The sequence below is a fragment of the Lonchura striata genome, chromosome 1, assembly GCF_050655825.1.
Source record: "Lonchura striata isolate lonStrDom1 chromosome 1, ASM5065582v1, whole genome shotgun sequence".
Classification (NCBI taxonomy): Eukaryota; Metazoa; Chordata; class Aves; order Passeriformes; family Estrildidae; genus Lonchura; species Lonchura striata.
The window spans coordinates 9,913,760-9,932,761 of NC_140703.1; the positions used below are offsets into that span (position 1 = coordinate 9,913,760).

Here is a 19,002-nt window from a genome sequence, read left to right on the forward strand (position 1 = left end):
GGCACTGACTATTAGCAATTAGAAGGTTTGGGATGCCTCCCCTCCTCCCAGAATTGGATGCTTAAGTAACTGGCAACTGCTTGATTCATTTTCTCTCAGTCTGGCAAAGAGGACAGTGAGGCAGGTATCTGCAAGTTCTACAGATGATAAGTATAGGAGCCAAGTTACTGAGTTTGGTCAGTTTGGAAACTTCCAGCTTTTGAAGCTAGAATTTGAGTTTGTACAAACTCATTGGGAAAAAATGCTAATATTGATTACTGAGGGAGAGTAAACTTGTTTTTGCAGGCTTAGTTCTAGTTATTCAGGAGTCTTGCAGAGGAAGCTCAGTCAGGCTTGGAGTATTCAGGATTCCAGAGGCTGGGCACCACTGAGCAGTTCAGCACAAAAAGAGCTGTCTGCATTCACTTGCTGCTGCAGCATCAGTTCTTCCACTGCTGCTGGCACGGGCTGCTGCAGTTCTGCCTTTTCACTGGTGGAACCAGGGATGAATGCACACCCTGTGTTCTGGTCCATCTGAGCTGCGAGTCTATTGCAGCTGAATTAGACTGGTAAAAGCCAGGTTTTAACAGCTTTCTAAAGCAAGGAATTAAAAATGGACCCGTTCAGGCAAGAAGTGCTTAGGTATGTGTACAGACATACTTGGCTGTGAGAGACCCTTGCTTTGGGATTGAAACCTTCATTCTACTTGGTTAGGAAAGAGACTGAAAGTGGTCAGTGCATCAGAAGAGCTGCTGTGCAGTGGCTTTTGCAGCTCCAGTCCATGTAATAGTTCTTGCCCAGTTTATTAGGACTGCTTCCTCATGTTAGATGTCTGAGAAATAGGGAAATTTGATGGAATTATATTTTTGATCATAATGCCATAATTTGTGTTTACTTCAGTACTCATACTTTAGTTCAGTACTGATGTGATGTTTTGTTTGAGAGAACATTGTTTCAGCAGGTAGAGTGGAACCACCCAATTACTGCATTTGACTGACATACATCTCCACCTGAGGGTGATGGGAATGCCAGTAATTTGTCTCATCTTGGAAGAGAAAGGCATTTACTGTAGTGTGCAATTCCTACTCCTTTAGTAGTAAGCACCATTGTTTCCTCAAGTTTAAGGTACCCAATTGTTGTTTGGTTTCACTAATAGAGGAAAAAATGCCCCAAAACTAAAACACCCACAAACTGTATAGAGAATATGTAATTCAGTTGAAATTCAGAAAATCTTTATTTGCTGTGGATATGGAGTTAATGTGCTACTGAGCAAGCTATATAATCTTCTCCTGTCTTCGCTGTTCCTCTTGCATAGAGTAGCAATATTCCAAAGCACTGCTGTGATATTTTCATGGTTGTTCCTAAAATGTTCTGTTTTGTTCCAAGATGGAATCTTTTTTCTTGCAATTTTGACAGTACCCAGTAGCCTCCAACATGGTTTAGACCCACACAGTGCATGTAATGAGAGGTCCTGGTGAACAACGGAGGAGTGAAATTACTATGATCAGTCTGTAAATAGCAGCAGCCATCTAACATCAGATATTTAGATGACAGATTGAAACAGGTCTTCCGTAGCTGAAATGCCTCTTACTTGTTAGTTTGCTTGTGAGTGGGGTTTTTAAATGATCTCAGTTTATGTATAAGCAATATGTAATTTAATTCTGTAGTTCATGCAAATCCAAAATAGTTTGGGATTTTAATTCCAGATTCATGTAGTGAATGGATAAATCTGTGAAAGTCCTTTCTGTACTTAGGATATTGCTTATACTCTGCAGCTTGGTGGTGGAGTACATTAAGATTATTTTTTTATTGGTATTATTATTAAGTTTTTAAATTATGGTTGTATGTTTCATCAAAAAAGCCCCTGATGCTTGGTCAATTTCAAACATTTTCTTCTCAGCTTTTCTACCTGTGACTGTCATTTTACCAGAGAAAATAATTTCATGGGAGAGTAGTTCAGGTGCATGTTTTGTGTAATTTGCAAGTGTGGACACTTACACATAGTTACAGCTGACAGAGTACAGTCAGCAGTGGAAGAAGTATCTTAACAACAGTTCCCTGTGCCTATGAAAATTTCTTCTGTTCTCCAAGATTTATGAGGTTGTGATGTCAAAGGTTTTTGTTGCATTGAGCTAGTCATCATGGAGTGCAAGCCAGTTTGAAATTAAAAATGACTGGATGAGCTTTATTATGCAAAAATTAAGCTCATAATCAAATTTGCCAATTATACAAAAAGAAATGTTAAGAGAGGTTTTAGTACCTGAAGTGGCAAAGATTGTGCATACATATCCCTATCAACTCGTCTGGGTTTTCTGGATGTGCATTAGAAAGACTGCATAAATACTGTTAGATTTCCTTTGATTATTATTTGTGAGGATCATGGATCATGCTTGCTCTTGAAAAATCTACAGTTGCTTCAAGTAAAGTAACTGAAGTGATATACAAGAATTTATGGAAAACACAAGAAAGATGTTTTTAGATATATTAGCGAAAAGGAGCTTGTTGTTAGTCGGTGTTGTTGAATAATTCATGTCTTAATAAGCAGCTGGCAAAAATAAGTTGCATTCAGTGCATGCTTTATATTTTATGTGTGGAAGTGAATTGCAAGAATGGTTTAAAATCTGTTAATTTTTGTTTTGGAATCTTACCCCACATGCCCCCATATAAGTGGAGCTTTTGGTCTTGCATGGTGATGGATACGCAGTAATTTACTGTTTTTTCTCCTTCTTTCTGTCCCTCCTGTTTTTCAGCAACAGATTGGAGTCAAGATGTTTTAGAGCTTCCAGTCCTTCCTCTTGTTCCTTTGGTCAAAATCACTGTAAAAATAGTCTAGACCCATGAAAATTTTGGGCTTTCCCTCCATATGCATTGTGACAAAGTTTACTGCAGTTCAGTGGAAATGCTTCCTACAACATGGTAGAGAAATACTGCTGTTGTTTTGGGAACCATGCTACCTAGAATTTCACCTCTGGAGGCAAATTGATTATAATGATTTACAGTGTGCAGCATCCTACCTTAACCTGTTTCTGCTTGTCATTTTTTTACAGTTTAGAGCTCCATGCTGGTCAGGCAGCTTGAATGGTCTCACAATCTTTCCTGGCGTTGATACTTTCTTCCTCTTTTATACTTTTTCCCTACATGTTTCTGCTTCATTATCACTGCATCTCATCTCAGTTTGTAAGCACTTGGGGGTCGTAGTCTGAATTTACAGGAATATAAAACATTTTACAACAGTAATTATGCCAAATGTCAAGCACAGACAGACTCGCTCTCATAAACCTGGCAGCATATAAAGAAGGCAAGTGGAATTTGCATCCTGGTAGGGTATTCTTGGTCAGTCAAACTGTTTAAAGTGCTACAAGCAAGCTCTGGTTTGCATGATTTAATAGAGAGATATGAGGCGACTTCGGAAGCAAGGATTACGTTTTATTTGCAGTAAAACAGAATTCAGACATAGACCCAGTAAATCAAACCACTCTGGGTTGACATGGAGAAGTTATGTTCAAAAAAAATGGAAACTTAGAGTACTAAGCCTGCTGTTTGAGCTGGGAAGGTTGTTTCACGAAGGCAGCTGGGACACAGAAAGCTTCCTTGTTTCATTGGAGGGGGTCTGGGTTTATGCTTAGCCAGTCCCTGGGACAGGTGCTCCCTCAGCCTTCACCTTGCTCCTCAAAAGTTTCCTCATTCTTGTCATTGATGTGGTCGTGGTTAAAAGTAAGTAAATAGTTACGGTCTCTCTGAAAAGAAGTATCTCTTTTCTTTCCTAGGAGCAATATTTTTTCACTTTCTGGTCTTTCTTGCCTCTGTGCCCTCTGAAGTGAAGTGAAAGCAGATTGCATCAGGGTAGGGGTATTGTCATTGTACCAGCTGGAGAAGTGAAAGAGCTTTCACTGGACTTTTTAAAAGTAACAGCTCAGGAGAAGGGGAGCCCTTTGATGCCGTATTTTAGCCCTTCTACATTATATTTTAGGCCTTTTGTACCCTTTTCTTCCTATCATTAGTCTTTGTGTTCTGTTGATCTTTTAGGGTATATCATTCTTTATTTCCCTTCCAATCATATGTAGTCAAAGAAAGGTTAAAACTGTTATTACAGCAGTACTTATTGTTGTACTGCAAAACCAATAAATGCATTTTTTTTTTCTGTAAGAGGAAGAGAAAACATACTTATTTTGGAGGCCAGTATTGCTCTAGGGCTTCATTTAATTGCTGTCCAGCTGAACTTGTCAGCATCTCACAGGTGCAGATGTATTTATTTTAAACTTCATATAGACTATGATGAGGAAAAGGGAACAAACAAGTCTGTGAGGAAGGGCAACCAACATATATCATCTGTGTTTTGGCTTGTGGTCTTGCAGGAGGTATTTTGGTGGATTTTGATTAATTTTTGCTCTGGTAATTTACTGCTGGAGGAGAGGAAGAAGTACCCTCCAGAGTGTAGATGATCTTCGCCTGGGGAGCAGTGCAGAAGCGTAATGGAATTTCCTGTGTGAGAGGTGCCTGAGTATTATAGTAGAAATGAGTGTTTGTGGAAACAAAAGGGCAAGGAAAAAGGACACAATAAGTGGTTAGGTTATGTGGATAGAAATGAAAGTTATTAATGTTCGTAGAATTCAGATGAAAAATTTTCAACTTAATCTAGAGCAAGAGAAAAACAATTGAAAAGTTGAAATAAAGGGTTATATGAACAGTGTCTTCAGGGGAGAGATTAAAATAATATATGTGTTTTGTGTAGTGTGGAATGGTCTTTGGATGTCGTTAATGCCACACAAGTGTGGGTTGTGGAAGTGGGGAGCTGGGGGAAGATTGAATGAGGGTAATGATGAGAGCAGGAGAAAATGAGTAAGATTTGAGAGAAGCAGAATGCAGTGCCATGGGTGTGTTGTGTATTCCTGGTTTGTTTCTGGTGGTTCGTTTGGAGCTTTTTTTTTTTTGTCATAATGGGTAAATGGATAGCGGGAATAAATGGATAGTGTTAGAATAAAGGTAATCTTCCAGTGACAGCTTTTTTTACAATGTGGGTAGTATTAACCAGGCAAGGAGAGCTATCTCTCTCTTGGTAGGTTACCATTATCAGCTTGCTCAGCTCAGTTTCATTTGTCAAGTTCGGATACTCTCACAAATCAACCACAAGTGTAACCAGCTTTTGGGGAAAACTTTATATTAATCTGTTCATACCCTGTTAAGAAGTAAGACAGGCTTCCTTTTGTGAGCTGATACTTAACAAAATTACTTTCCTGTTACTGTAGAAATATAATTATTTTCCACCATAAGTTTCTACATCCTGATTATAATGTATTTATTTTTGGCAGGGAGGAGTGAAAACCAGATTCACAAAGATCCTGCATTGACATTTGAAAGGTATGAGTTTCTGCCCTGAATTTGAAAAGTTTATTAACCTGTATTTTTTTCTCACCCCAGACACAGAGTGGTAACTTTGTCTCATTCACACTAGCTTTGGTCCTTATCCCTCTTAGGAATTCCCAGTCAGAAGATGATTCATTGCACATCCCTGTATAGTCCTGATCTCATTCTCCTGACATTGCTAACTAGGGTGCTGAGGTAACAATCTGCTAAGTTTCCTGAGAGGCTGAAGACATGCTTACCTTCCCACCAGCACTTCTGCCTTTTTCTCAACGAAAGGATTTGAAATTGTACGCTTTTAAGAGCATTAAGTCCCTTTGAGAAAATGTTTTGGGTTGTGGGTTTTTTATGGGGTTTTTTTCCCCTCTGGTATTCCTTTGTTGCCCTCTTTGGCTTGTACCTCCCTTTCCAATATGATTTGCTTCAGCATTTATTTGGTGTTTGGGAGTTGTTTGTGATTCAGTAAGATTCTGCAGGTGCTCCAAGTCTTAACTGCTATTGAATGAAATCACATTTGATTCATTTGAGTTCTTTTGGACTCACACACTGATGAAATTGAGCAACAGAATTTGAACAAAACCATCCTTCTTCAGCAAGATTATGTATAAACTGAAAAAGAGAAGAAACAAAAAAAGTGTTTTAGTAATAATGCAGACAGTCAGTGAAATTTCCCTTCAGATTTTTGACAAGGCCTTACTATATATTGGTTTAGAAAACACTGGCATTATTGATGCTACATTGAGCTGGGAAATGACTCTTCCAGTTACACCAAAGAAAGATGGTTTTATACAACACAAAGAACATGAGTTGTGACCTGTCAGTCATGTCCAAATCCCTGCTATGGCAGGGTAAACTGGAAATAAAACATAGTTGATCAGCTGAATTGACAGAGTGTGGTTGTAGATAATAACTATCAGATAATGACTTTACACTACATCATACCTGGTTTGAGCTACCTTGGTGCAGTTTCACCTGGTTATTTGCTAGATTCTTGACTTTTAGGTTTTTTGTTATGACAGCTTCCCCCACTCTCACCACATTCTTTCAGTAGTCATTAAGTGAATAGATTAAAACTGTAATTCTGAGATATTTCCCCCAGGGCTGAGACAAGATTTGCAGAGAGAATTCACCACCTACCTCCCACTGCCTTTCATTGTTACAAATTTCATTTGATGATGAATCAATATCTGACTTCCAGCATGTGGGAGACCAAATCACCTGCAATGGTTGCTTTGTGTTGAACAACTTGAGGAATGGGAACACTGGAATAACTCGTGTTGCACATCTTGGAAATCCTATGCTGTGTCCTGAATGATAGAAGAACAGTTTAAATGTTATCTAGTTTGCTTTTAGTAGTTCATGATGCTTAAACTGGTGATGTGTTACTGGGTTTTAGCATGGTAGATACCCCTTTGTCCTATGCATATGTCCACAACTTTAATATTTTTTGAATCATTTTGATGCCTTCCTCATGCACAGATCTGCATGTGTGCATAACCTTGCCATTATTTTATTGGCCCATTAAAATTCATAGGTGTACTTACGTCAGGGAAAATAAGTAAAAAGGAAGTACAAAGTTCAAGAACTTACCACTACATCAATATGGTGCTTTAAGATTTTTAGAAACTTACTTGACATTTCACACATGTAAATATAATAATGAACAATGTTTTTTATAAAAAATAAGTAAAAAATGTATCTTTACAGAATTGGGGATTGATAGCCATCTAGTTCTTTAACATAATCCATTGTTGTGGACTGTTTTTGACCAGTAAATTGACCAGAAGTACTTTTTGCTAGCTGTCATATGTATTGTTGTTACTGTATTGGCTGGTTATTTGCTCTTGTTTGTCATTACCCTCTTTTGAAAGATAGCACCCTTGAATTGCTTTACATTTGGATCACTGTGTGGAAAGATGCCTGTTCCAGCTCTCCAAAGAGGAATGGATAAGAACTGGATTGCAGATATTTTTTATATAGTATCACAGCCAAACCCACCAATGGCTACTGACAGCAGCCTGCACATCCCTGCTGCTCAATAAGTGGGGGATTTAATCCAAAGTGCAGGATAAGCAGAAACCTCTTGCTTCTTCAGGTTAGGTGTGTAAAGAGTGTGAGCTTGTACTTAAAAGGAAAAAAACCAAACTCACAATGGCTGCTGACTTGTTTTATCAAAGGTTTGGTTGTGAAGATTAAAGAAGGTTTTTATAGTGTAAGCTTGACAGAAGACTTGCCATGACACTGAATGAACAGTTACTCACTGTAATGCAGCTCAGTTAAAGCAAAGGCTTTTTCATGTGTTTGTAAACTTACAAAAAAGCTGCGTGACTCCAAATAAATTTGCTGTAGGGTTTCAAATGTTGGGCAGCTGTACTGCTGATGTGTTTCCTAAAATGTTTTAGTTATGAAATGTCCTATATACACGTTTTCATGTGTGCTTGGTTCTCAGAGTAAGCTGTTGATTTGTGGATATGGAAGGAACTTCTGCTGGTATGTTGTAATCATTGCCTGATTTACTTTATATTATTTTTCCCTTTGTAACTATTCAATGCAGTGAGAAGCATTATCAGCTTTTCACAAAGTAGGAAGGATAGAAATTCCACTTGGGGAAAAAATTAACCAACCTCCCCTTTTCTTCCATGAAAGCGCTTACAAAAGGGGGACTAAGGAAGAGCAGAATTGTATTGCCCTGGGGTCTGCAACTTAAATCAATTTGATCTTAAACCAGTGACTGTTTTAAGGTCTGGTGAATCACTATCAGAGTTAAAAGCATCTATACCACACTGCTGAGAAGCCGGCATCCCAGGCTTCAGGAGTGATTTGTATCTGGCCCTAGTAGCTCAGGCAATACTATTAGTTTAAAAGGGTTACAACCTCATTCTTGTGAAGGATATTTTCAAAAAGGGGACAAATTTTTAAACTTTTTTCCATCTTTTTTTTTTTATTATTTGAGGCTTTTCCATCAGTAGCTGAGACAACCCAGTCATACAGGTAGAGAGCTGCAAATGTGCTACCTTTACAAAAATGGAGGAAAATCAGTGAACAAATGTTAAATAGCTGAAACAAGATGCAGGAGGGTATGTGATGGCATGAAGGTTTTACTAGCAATGTCCAAGATGCCCACATACTAGTGAGTTATGCAGGTCACCCCAAATGACCAGTAAAAGCTTTAATATTTTTAACACAGGCAGTCCTAGTTATAGACATATCTCTCTGTCTAAATATAAATTGCTCCCACTCATGTCCAGACTTACATCAGAGCAGTGCTGGTGTTGAAAGTGGGGGTTAAGAATTGAGAGTACAAGCCACGCTATTTTTTAAATTACTGCCTATTACAATGAGCATATAAACTTTGTGGCAGCAGTGCAGCTTTGAATGCCAGTGTGTCACCCAAGAAACTTCTTCCTCGTGTTTGGACATCAGGAGGGTGCATGTGGCAGATGTGACCTGTAAGCTGAATACTCTCCTGCATGTGTTTAAAGCTTTGAGAATGTATCAGTGCGTGGATGGATGGATAGACCAGTAAATGACTTTCATTGCTGACTATTTTCAGCAGCTGAGTTTTAATGAGTCTTTCAACTGTTGCTACTGTGTTTAATCTGCTCACTTACTTGGCGTTCAGCATTAGAGGCTTTCTAGGAGGTAAATGTTGTCCTGATTACAGAAGAGGTTAGTTTGATTGTGTTCTGCACAGACCTTGAGGTTTTTTTGTTAATTGAGAAATATATGCTGTGCACACAGATAATTAGGATAAATAAGCAAGTGTTGTGCTTGGAAGTACACATCCAAATATGCAATTGTTATATATGATAAGCGTCTTGAACTGCTACAAATTAAAACCTGAGGTCCTGATTCTTTAGCACTCATTTTGCTATGTGTTTGAGTGGGTTTTCCTTTTAGATTTGTAATTTAATGTATATTAGCAATGGCTGAATAGAGTGAAAAGGATGGCAAAAAGTGTCTTCCTTTTCATTTAACATAAGAGCTTTTCCTTAGTTTATTTCCTGTGCTGCCTAATAGCTCTTACCAAAATAAATAAGGTTAGAGCAGCTGATCTTAAATGTAGGGAATACTTAAAACATGTAAGGTACCAATGGGAAGAAAATGAAGTGTAGTGGTATTTCTGGTAAGTATACTAAAAAAAAAGATACGTACAGAAGCTTTGATCAAATGCCAGCTCTTACATCAGTCCTCTTTGTAATCTTTCTTGCTGATCTGTGACCTTGACCTTGTGTTTGTGTTTGTATGTCAAATCTATTTTAGGGATGGACAAACTAAGTTCAGTTTAATAGGATTTATATTCCAGCTTCACAGGATATCTTAGTAAAATATAAAAATTAAAATATTTGGGTCAGTTAAATTTTCAATTGTCTTTTAAGATTTCAGTGGGTTTGAAGACATTGACGTTGTTGTTCTTGGGAGATGGTTCTTACAAAGACATCTTTAGTTCACCAATAAACTCTTCTAAATTCAGCATGGACCTTCTGCCTGGAGGTTGCCTTTTCCCTTCAAGTACCTCACCAGTAGCTCTGCTTTTGTTTGGCATTGAGTGAGGCTCCACAGTGAAAGTAGTCCCTGCCCTGTCCTGCCTCATGCCACTTCTAATCCTGTGTTACCATAAGGAGAACTGCACAAACACCTGGCAGGATCATTGGGGGCTCTTTGGACTGTGACAAGGTCCTCAGTCTGGGCTTGCCTTGTGCCATGTGTACTCAGCAGATTCTTGAGCACAGCCCTTATTTAAAACATAAGCAAACAGAGTTGGTTGGTGTAACACTGGCACTTTGGGCATGTGGGTCCATAAAGCCTTAGTGAGGTTGTTGGTTTCATGGGCATTGTGAAATAGGGTCCCAAGTTAGCTAATACTTATGTGCAAGTATGGAGTAATGGATTTATTTTTAACAGGTCTTTTATTTCTGGGGTAATGTTCTTTTATGTAGGAAATCGCACGCTTTCTTCAGAAAATCAGTCACACATCTATCTTAACTTTGTTTTATACTTTTTAATTTGGCATCAACACCTTTTTTAACTTGACAGTAATGGAAGAAGCAATAATAATAAGTAGCTTTTTTTTTGTTTTTGCTATTGCAGTTGTTTTCTCCATGAAGAACTCATTAAAAACTGATACAAAATGTTTCCTTTCCACAAATTTTTGATGGCATATTATTTTAAAATGCATGGCACCATTATCAGCATACATTTTGAGAATTATTTAGAAGAATAAGTTCTTACAGTAAGGAATAGTTAAACACTTGCTCTTATCCACTGTCCACTGGTTTTGCTATGCCTTTGTGGCAGTAAATGTTATTTTCCCTGGTTTTGAATTAAGTTAGTATTTTAATTGTTCTCATTTGACTCGTGGCTAGAGGTGAGGTCCTGTTCTTTATGTGTGACAGTCAGATGATCTCCTCTGTATACATCTATATGACTTCAAATCCTTTTAATATTTTACTTAGGGATTTATGTTGTGAATGTTTTTAGATTAACTCTGGCATCATAAGGACTCTTTGTCCTTTTGTCTTTACAGGATGTTATGAGCCCTTTCTCCCAAGGTTTCATTAAAGCTGGTTCTTACATTTTATCTTGAATTTTTGCTTAGCTTTATTGCTGTTTTGGGGAGAGGAAAAAAAAAGATATTTTTTTAATTTGAACTGAGCTAGTAGAGACCATCTTGCTAATGGAGATTTTTCTTTTCCCATTTAAATGTAGGTATATGAACCTTTTCTATGTTCACAACAACCTTTCTAAACATCGTCCACAATAAACTGAAATCTCCTATTACAACAGAAGCTGTAGTGTCTCCTCTAGCTGTAGTGTAGTGATTTGATCACAAATCATCATGGTCTCCAAAATGGATTTATGGGAGTTTTTCCTATAGCTGAATGCTATGTGACTGTGATCCTGTATTTCACCTTGCCTGGAATTCCTGTGTATTTGTGTTCAGCTAGCTGAAATCTATTCTGTTGAGAAGTCTACAAAGTGACTTTCATTCATAACCATCAGATGCTTCGTCCCAAGTGAAACACAGCTATTACTGTCAATAAAATACTTTTTTATTGCATTACTTTTTAGTCTTTTGTTGCACTCTGACATCTGAAACCCTTTCTTGGTTAAAATAACATAAAGTGACTTAACATATGCCGAACCACCTAACGTAGTTATTCCAAGAAATACACTGTTTTAGTGCTGCTATCAGTAAATGCCTGTATCTTTAGATCCCTCCAACAAGCAGGTCAGAGTTGTGTGGAAATGCATTATCTGCATGCATTGATCATAACTCAAAAGCATTGCCCAGGAAAGGACATTGATTTCTTCAGTGAATATTAATCACACTTTATTCCTGGGGAGTTGATGTAGGGTTAAATGCATAATCAGTGATTTGGTTTTGTAGGTGTCAGAGGGAAAGGAAATCTGTTCAAGTTTCCTTTTAATTGCTTGTTTATAGGCAAGTGGTTTACCGAACAGTGGAAAGGTGCATCCTCTGTCCATTCTGTTGTATATCGTCCTCCTCTGTTCTGAAAACAAGTCTTTATATAGATTTTTGTATGTTTTTTGCTCTTGGTCTCTTGAATAAGAAGACTCAATTAACCAGAAGCCTTTCTGCTCACTGTATTTCTGAGTTTGGATCAACACCTTTTCCCACGTTAGTTGGGATTCAGTGGTACAAGCTATTTCTGGATCCGTGTCCTTAATGGATGTGCAATGGGGGTGTAACTTCTCTGCATTAGCTTTTAGTTTCTGCCCTTTTTGTTTTCAGCAACAGAAGACCATTGAGCAGTAACTAATGGGACAAGTTTAGGTGTCAAATATTTTCTTCCTTCACAGGTGGTGCTTGTAAGTTGAATGCCTGTTCTTCCTCATTCCTTGCGATTAGCAAAGATTTGGCAGAGAGTGTTTCTAAGTTCATGCCTGGAGTGTTAGCAGACCTTAATCAGCAACTGAGCTTGAAAACGTCCTTTAGAGTGCTATTAAAGAACAAAATAGAAATATTCCAAAATATAAATATTAGTATTTGTAAGAACAGATATATATACGCATGAGTCTGGGTAAGGAATTGACTGAAATGTCTGTGAAACACCAGGTGAATCATAAGTCATACAAACAGCATGGGGTAATCTGTGTCTAGCAGTGATTATTTTTGTGATGCTCTGATGTTATATTTGTTAGAATAAGAAATACTTTCTAAGGTAGGCTGAGCTATTGTTTGAAGTGTGTCCAGACTTTCCACCAGGAGGTTTTGACGTGCAAGCCACATTTGGATGAAGCTGTGTATGGTGCTTAAGTGTATTTGTAAACCTTGGAGAGATGCTACTAAGGCTTTCACAAACTCAGTTTTCATGGCAGTTGTCTGCTTCCCATTTCCTCCTTCCCATGTGCTTAATCTCTTTTGGGGCTTTCATTAGTTTTGGGAATATGTTGGATGAGGGCTTCTTTTTATTTCTCAGGTAGGGTTTCAGTTGGTTGTTTTGGCTTTTTGTTAGGGCTTTTTATTTCATTTTCAGTATCTTTCCCACTCCTTACTGGTAGCTTCATGAAGCAAGATACAAAAACACAAGTCACATGTAACTTGGGGAGAAATGTCTGCCTGTGGCCTTCTTCAAGCTGTGCACCATGATCTAGAAGATGTGGCTGGGATGGGTTGAGAGCCAGCATCAGATGAGTCTCATGGGTGTAGCCAACAGTGCTCAGAATTTGGGTTTTCTACGGGGCAAAACTTAGCCACAGAGTTTGAGGTGTTCTGAGTTGCGTGTCTCCCTTGGCAGGGGGTGCAGCCTCGCCTGCCACCTCCCCAAGCAGCCCTCTGCGTGGGTATGGAAATCTCCTTGACATTTCCACACCTCATTTCAGCACACGCTGGAAATGTCCTGCTCCCCCTTCATATATATTACGTACTATCCCAAAGCTCCTCGTTGTCGTCATGGGCTGAGTGAGGCACAGATTCCCGGACTGGAGAATCCCATGTGAAATCTGAGGAGTGGAGGGACACTTGAGATGGGGTGACTGAATCTCCCTTTCCACACCCCAAATGGAATGTGTAGGAACAGCCTCCCCTTCTTTATGTGCCTCTGGCGCTGCTATTAACAACAAGAGTTGTGGAAGAGTCATCGCCATTTACATTTTAGTGGTCTCTTAATAGCTGGAGTAAATCTAAATAGTCTCTACCATGAGAACAGTTGGGGTTTTTTCTTCCACATGCAGTTGTTGGGTCGCTAACATTTCAGTCCAGTGGTCTGTCAGGTCTTAGAGGAAAAACTGTGTCTGTGCTCTTGGTTTTGTGTTTCTGTCAGTTTTGTGTGACTTAAAGACTTCTCAGTTACTTAGGATTTGTGTGCTTTTGTAAAACGAAGATTTACATCCTTTTGAACTGTTTCATCATCTGTTACAGAATTGGTTTGCTCTAGTATGTTTCAAAATCCTATTATTGAAACTACTAAAATAAATCTGAAGGTTTTGATCAGGCTGGTTTGGGTCTGATCCCTTCTACACACCCCGTCCCACTGCTGCCCCATCCCATAGTGAAGAAAACACCTCCTCCTGTTGTCTAAAACTTAAAGTCGGGTCGGGGCTGGGTTTGGCAGCACACAGCTTAACAAAACACAGCGGAAAAGGCTTTTCCATCGCCGTGCTCCTGCAGAGCTTGGCCGTGAAGCCGTGGCTGCTGCTAATCCTGCATGATCCAAGGGGGTGTTTGACAGAGGGAGGGTGCTGCCGTGTGCTCCGTGCCAGCCTGGAGGGAACAGCCCCGGCTCGGGATGGGGAATGCCAGCTCTGCTGGGCTCAGAGTCTCGGGAGCCTCTGCAGAATTCCTGGCAGCAGCTGGAGCTTCTCATATGCCCTCGGATAGGCTATCCTTTCCATGTTTAAAATGTCTTTTGGAGTCAGTCAGCAGGCCTAGGAGGAGTGAGTAATGTGCCAAGCTCCTGGGAAGAAGCTTATTTTTGCTTTCTCAAACTGATACCCTAGAGTTAGTTGTAGGAAAAGAGCCTGATTTATTTTATTTAAATGAATTAGTTGTAAAAAAAAGGCTTCTAGATTCCCAAGTTCTTTTGAGTGCAGCTGTGGTAGAATTCACCCACTTACTGCTGAGTTTCTCTCCCCCATCTGATAATTTCTGCCTTTCTTTTTCTCTCTTTAATTTTTTTTTTCTTTTTTGTCTTTTTCCAAATTACATTTGCAAAGGGAACCTTCAAAATGTCTTGGCTGCCTGAATCAAAACTGTGAAGAGGTCTCAGCTGCTCCATTCATCTGAACAGATTTCTGACACAAATAAAGCGTGGATTTCGGAAAGCAAAGCACTTAAACACTTGATTCTCTTAAAGCACGTGCTTAAGTACCATTGAAGTACCTGCTCCTGTGTGCAGCTCTGTGCATTTGGTGCCGGGGTTGTTGATCAGGGCTGTTTTGCTGCTCAGAACCTTTGCAACAAGAGCCAAGTGAAGACTGAAGTGCTTTTACCAGCACTCTGAAAACATCCTTCCTGGTGAAATCAAAGGTGTGCAAATTGAGCTTAATAACAAAATAATTCGGAGACAGCAAGTCTCATTACCCCCACTCATTCTTAGTTCACTGCAAGGTTCTGCTGCAATTCCCAGTGCATCTAGGAATTTTTTTTTGAGATCCTAATTTCATTGTGCAAGCAGCCATAATGATGGAGAATCACTTTAAAATCCTGTTTTTTAGATACTTACTCATTGCTGCTACTGGAGCTGCTGAGTAACATACGGCCTTTAATATATTTATCCTCAATTGTCTTTCTGAAGTTCCCATCTATTATGACTCCATCTGGGAAAACAGGGTACAGAGAAGTAAAACCAGAAGTCAGACAGCCTGTCTGCAGCACAGTGAGTAATTGGACCCCTGGATCCCAAGCTGCCACTGTAATCACTGTACTGCATTCCTCAAATCTGTAATAATTAAAATGACAGTCTGAGCCATTGGCTGATGTGGTGGGCTGGAGCCTTTACACTTGGGAATATGAGAATGGGAAGTCAGTGAAGCTAGTAAGAGGCTTCTTCTGACTCTTCCAGTAGTTGCTAAGCATTAGACCACCAAATTTATTAAATAACTGAAGATTTTTATTTCACAGACCAGTTTGATTTTTATCTTTACAAAGGCATGTTTTGATTCATCTCGACTTAAAAATGGAACATAAAATTGCTATAGGAGTTTAATAGTCATGAAAGAACTCTGAAATGTAGTTAATAAAAGTGTTTTATCTGTGTGAACATTTACTAATCTCAACCTCTATTAATCATTCTAACAATGTGCATGAGTTTGGGTAATGTGTCTTCTAATAAACGTTCATGTGGGCAATCTGCTAGCCATTGCCAGTTTCCTAAATGAATACCTTAATGGTTTCTGTAAGATATTTTTTCCTATGATCTTCAGTTTATACTGCAGAAAAAGACACCTTGATAATACCAAGTTTTTTGAATTACCTAATAGATTATGTAACCCTCATACTCAAATAATGTTAGTCTAGTGTGTGGGTTTCTGTTCCATTTAGCAAAAGGATTTAACTGCAAACAGTTAAGTTATTGGAAAAATGTCTTACAAATGTGGTTTTGCTAGTTAAATTGTGAACTTCTAGAAGTTCTTAAATAGCAGGTAATATCTATTGGGTGGACTAAAAGTCTGCTGTTTGTTTAGAGTATCACGTTTGCAGTTGAGGTTTTCATTAATTCAAAGAATTCATTAAAAATCAAAAACAAATATTCAGGAACAAAAAGCAATTGTTGCATTTTAGCATATTAGAAGCTGTGTTCTCAGATTGCATTATCTTTTGCAGCAGTAATACATGGTAAGCAAATGATCTTAAAGTTTGTTGTTATTTTTTATATTTTAAAATCTTTGTGGTGGATAAATATATTTGTAGTTTGCAAACAAAGAAAAACTTCAACAACTGCAAAAGTGGAATTAATTTTCAGGACATATTAAGTTCAGTAAACATCTTAATATTCCTTTATTTTCCCTATACTGCCTACAGTTTCTCCTTAGGCACATTTTTAAAGGCTGAAGAACTGATTTCTCTTGGTGTGCTTCATGTGGGGAGTGTCAGCATTTGTGCTTTGGGTTGTGCTGCTACTTTAGTTTTGTGTAGGTAAACATGGCTTAATAAACTGTAATTGGCTGGTGCTCCTGGAGGTTCTGCACAGCAGTGGGGTTGTTTATTTCTCATGGTACAAAAGTCTGGGAGAAGATCGTAGAAGTGACAAAAAAAGAGTGCAATTAGAGTAGTTGTGGTCAGGAAAGCACATGAACTTAACAATTTATTTTGTCATAGTAATTAAATATAATATTCAGGTAAAGCAGCATAGATCTTAGCAGTTGCTGTATGACTTCTCCTTTCTCTTTTCTGCCTTTTCTTTTAACTTTCTTTTCTCTTAGGACTGCTCTGTTAATTTCTTAAATATTTAATTTAAAGAAAAAATATTAACATTTTGGTGGGTCCTGGGACGTTCTTTTGTACAGTTTGTATGTATTTAGAAGGTAGCTGAATGGTTGCCTTAGTGTCCTGCTGAAGATTAATTTCCAAAGCTGGTATGGATTTGGCACCTCTGATGGACATTGTCATGTGAGAATTTAACACTGTAATATCTGTTACAGCACTAAATCAAAAGAAGCTTTTTAAAAGGATTGATGATGTCCTGTTCTAATGTGTTAAGTGCTTTCCAGATTTCATTATCTTTAAAGAGGCTTCTTTGCAGCAACCTGATTTCATTAAATTTATCAGTATTTCCCTAGCACTGGGTAATTAAAATTAAATAAAAAAATGAAAAAGGTGGCAAAACACTTCTTAGAATAGTTATTGTGTATAAACTGTACTGGCTACAAGTGTCATCTCCTGCAAGAGGCTTTTGGAGTACCTGAAGGATTTGCATAAATCTTTGTGTTGTCTTTTTTGAATTACCCAAAGGCGTAGTAACTAAAACTGTACTGAATATTGCCTTAATGGTGCATTTGTTTGGGACTATATCTTAAAGGTGTCCTGTAAGCCTTGCTTTTACCAGATAGTCAGAAATCCTGACACAATTTCAATTGTATTGTCTTAAATGCAATACTTTTGGAAGCAGGAAAAATATATTCTCCAGATAAAGTGTGTTCCCAAATATTTGAGGAAATTAGTCTAATTGTATTGCTGTTACTGCTGCTGGATATTTGATGTTTTCATTGGAAGCCGTGTTTTAGGTTGGTTGTTTTTTTTTTTTAGGGATTTGTTATTTTTGATTTTTATTCTGTTTTTGAGTTGAAACTCTGTAAAAGCCCACTCAGAGGTACAGAGGTTTTTGAAGGAACAGTAAGATGATTAGTAATTTTCAGTTAGCTGAATTCCACATTTAAGTTATTTCATGTTTGAAGGAACAGTGTGGCTTCCACAGGTAATTCTGTAAATGCTAGTTAATGTATTTCTGAGAGAAGTACTGAGACCTCAATAATAGCTAAAACCTTTGCATTTTATATTTAAATGCATGGATATACACATTTACACAACAATGCATTGCTGGTTAGATTTTTTGTTTGGATTTGGTTTTGTCTTTTTTTTTTTTTTTTTTTAAGGTAGCTCAACTTTTAGAGTTTTTCTAGATGACTTAAAACCAAGTAAGGGAATATTTGCCCAGGGAGATTAAGGATGGTTAACATTACAGCTATTTAATAGTTCTTATTCTTTACATTTTTAAGATCTGATTATTTTCTGACTTCTAGTTGCCTGTAGGTTTTGAATTAAAAGCTTGCCTCTGGGAAATCAATCATAAATTATTCATTCACTTTAAGGAGACAAGGATTTCATCTATGTACATTCCTTTTAAACTTGTAAATACAAATTTTCAATGGAGTTTTAGCCCATGAAAGCAAATTACAGATCTCAGTATGCAGAAGGACACTTACCTTTGCTCATGTTGAGTATTTATGCTGGTTTAGTAGTGAGTGAGTGAAGGAAGGTGCATGTGTGGTGTAATGGTCTCATTGCTGAGGTGTGGTCACTGAAATGTTGATGCTGCCATTGACCAGCCCAGTAAGTGAAACTGAAGAGATTAATCCAGCACAAGCACCATTGCTGTGCATTTTAAAACAGCTTTTTCTTCCACACTGCCCCATCCAAGGAGGTATTTAGTAGAGATATTATACACTCTTGAAGAATAACAAGACTTCAGGGAAGAACTGGTTTGGTTTTGCCATCGTGTATTTTATGTACAGAAAAAACTCAAAGGTGAAAATCCTCCAGGGAAGGGAGGATATTGATGCCAGGATTTGTGTTGCATCAAGAGCATAAGCAACCTCTTCCCCACTCTTATCACATGATTGTTCTAATAGCTTGTGGTGTTTGGGTGTTGTAAGAACAGATTTCACCCCTGTTGTGTTACCATACTGGATTTTGCATTGGTGCATAGGCCTGGGCAGCACTAACAACTTTGTTTCTACTTTCAGCAATATCATCCACCTGCCAAACAGAAATGTACTCATATATATGATGCTGTCTATTCTGTTATTTGAGAACTTATGCAATGTGAAACTAAACATTGACTTTAGGTCTGCATTTTCCTGTTAGTTCAATTTAAGAGTGTTAGGCTGCATGTTCTGTGTATTTACATTTACAGAAGAAAAGCTTATGTAACTGTGAAGTAAAATTCAATGGATTTTTTAAAAACTGTTTAGAGTGAT

General features: G+C 38.1%; 1 protein-coding gene across 15 annotated transcripts in view; it reads left to right on the forward strand.

The window, feature by feature from the left end:
• Window positions 1-19,002, forward strand: part of NRIP1 (nuclear receptor interacting protein 1) — a 140,801-nt gene that overhangs the window by 112,644 nt on the left and 9,155 nt on the right. For 11 of the 15 annotated variants that reach the window (XM_085593724.1, XM_085593668.1, XM_085594144.1 and 8 more), the window contains one exon: window positions 5,289-5,337. The exons of the other annotated variants lie outside the window; for them this stretch is intronic. The gene's annotated coding sequence lies outside the window, so the exon portion shown is untranslated. The remainder of the gene's footprint in view (window positions 1-5,288; window positions 5,338-19,002) is intronic. 15 annotated transcript variants of the gene reach the window in all.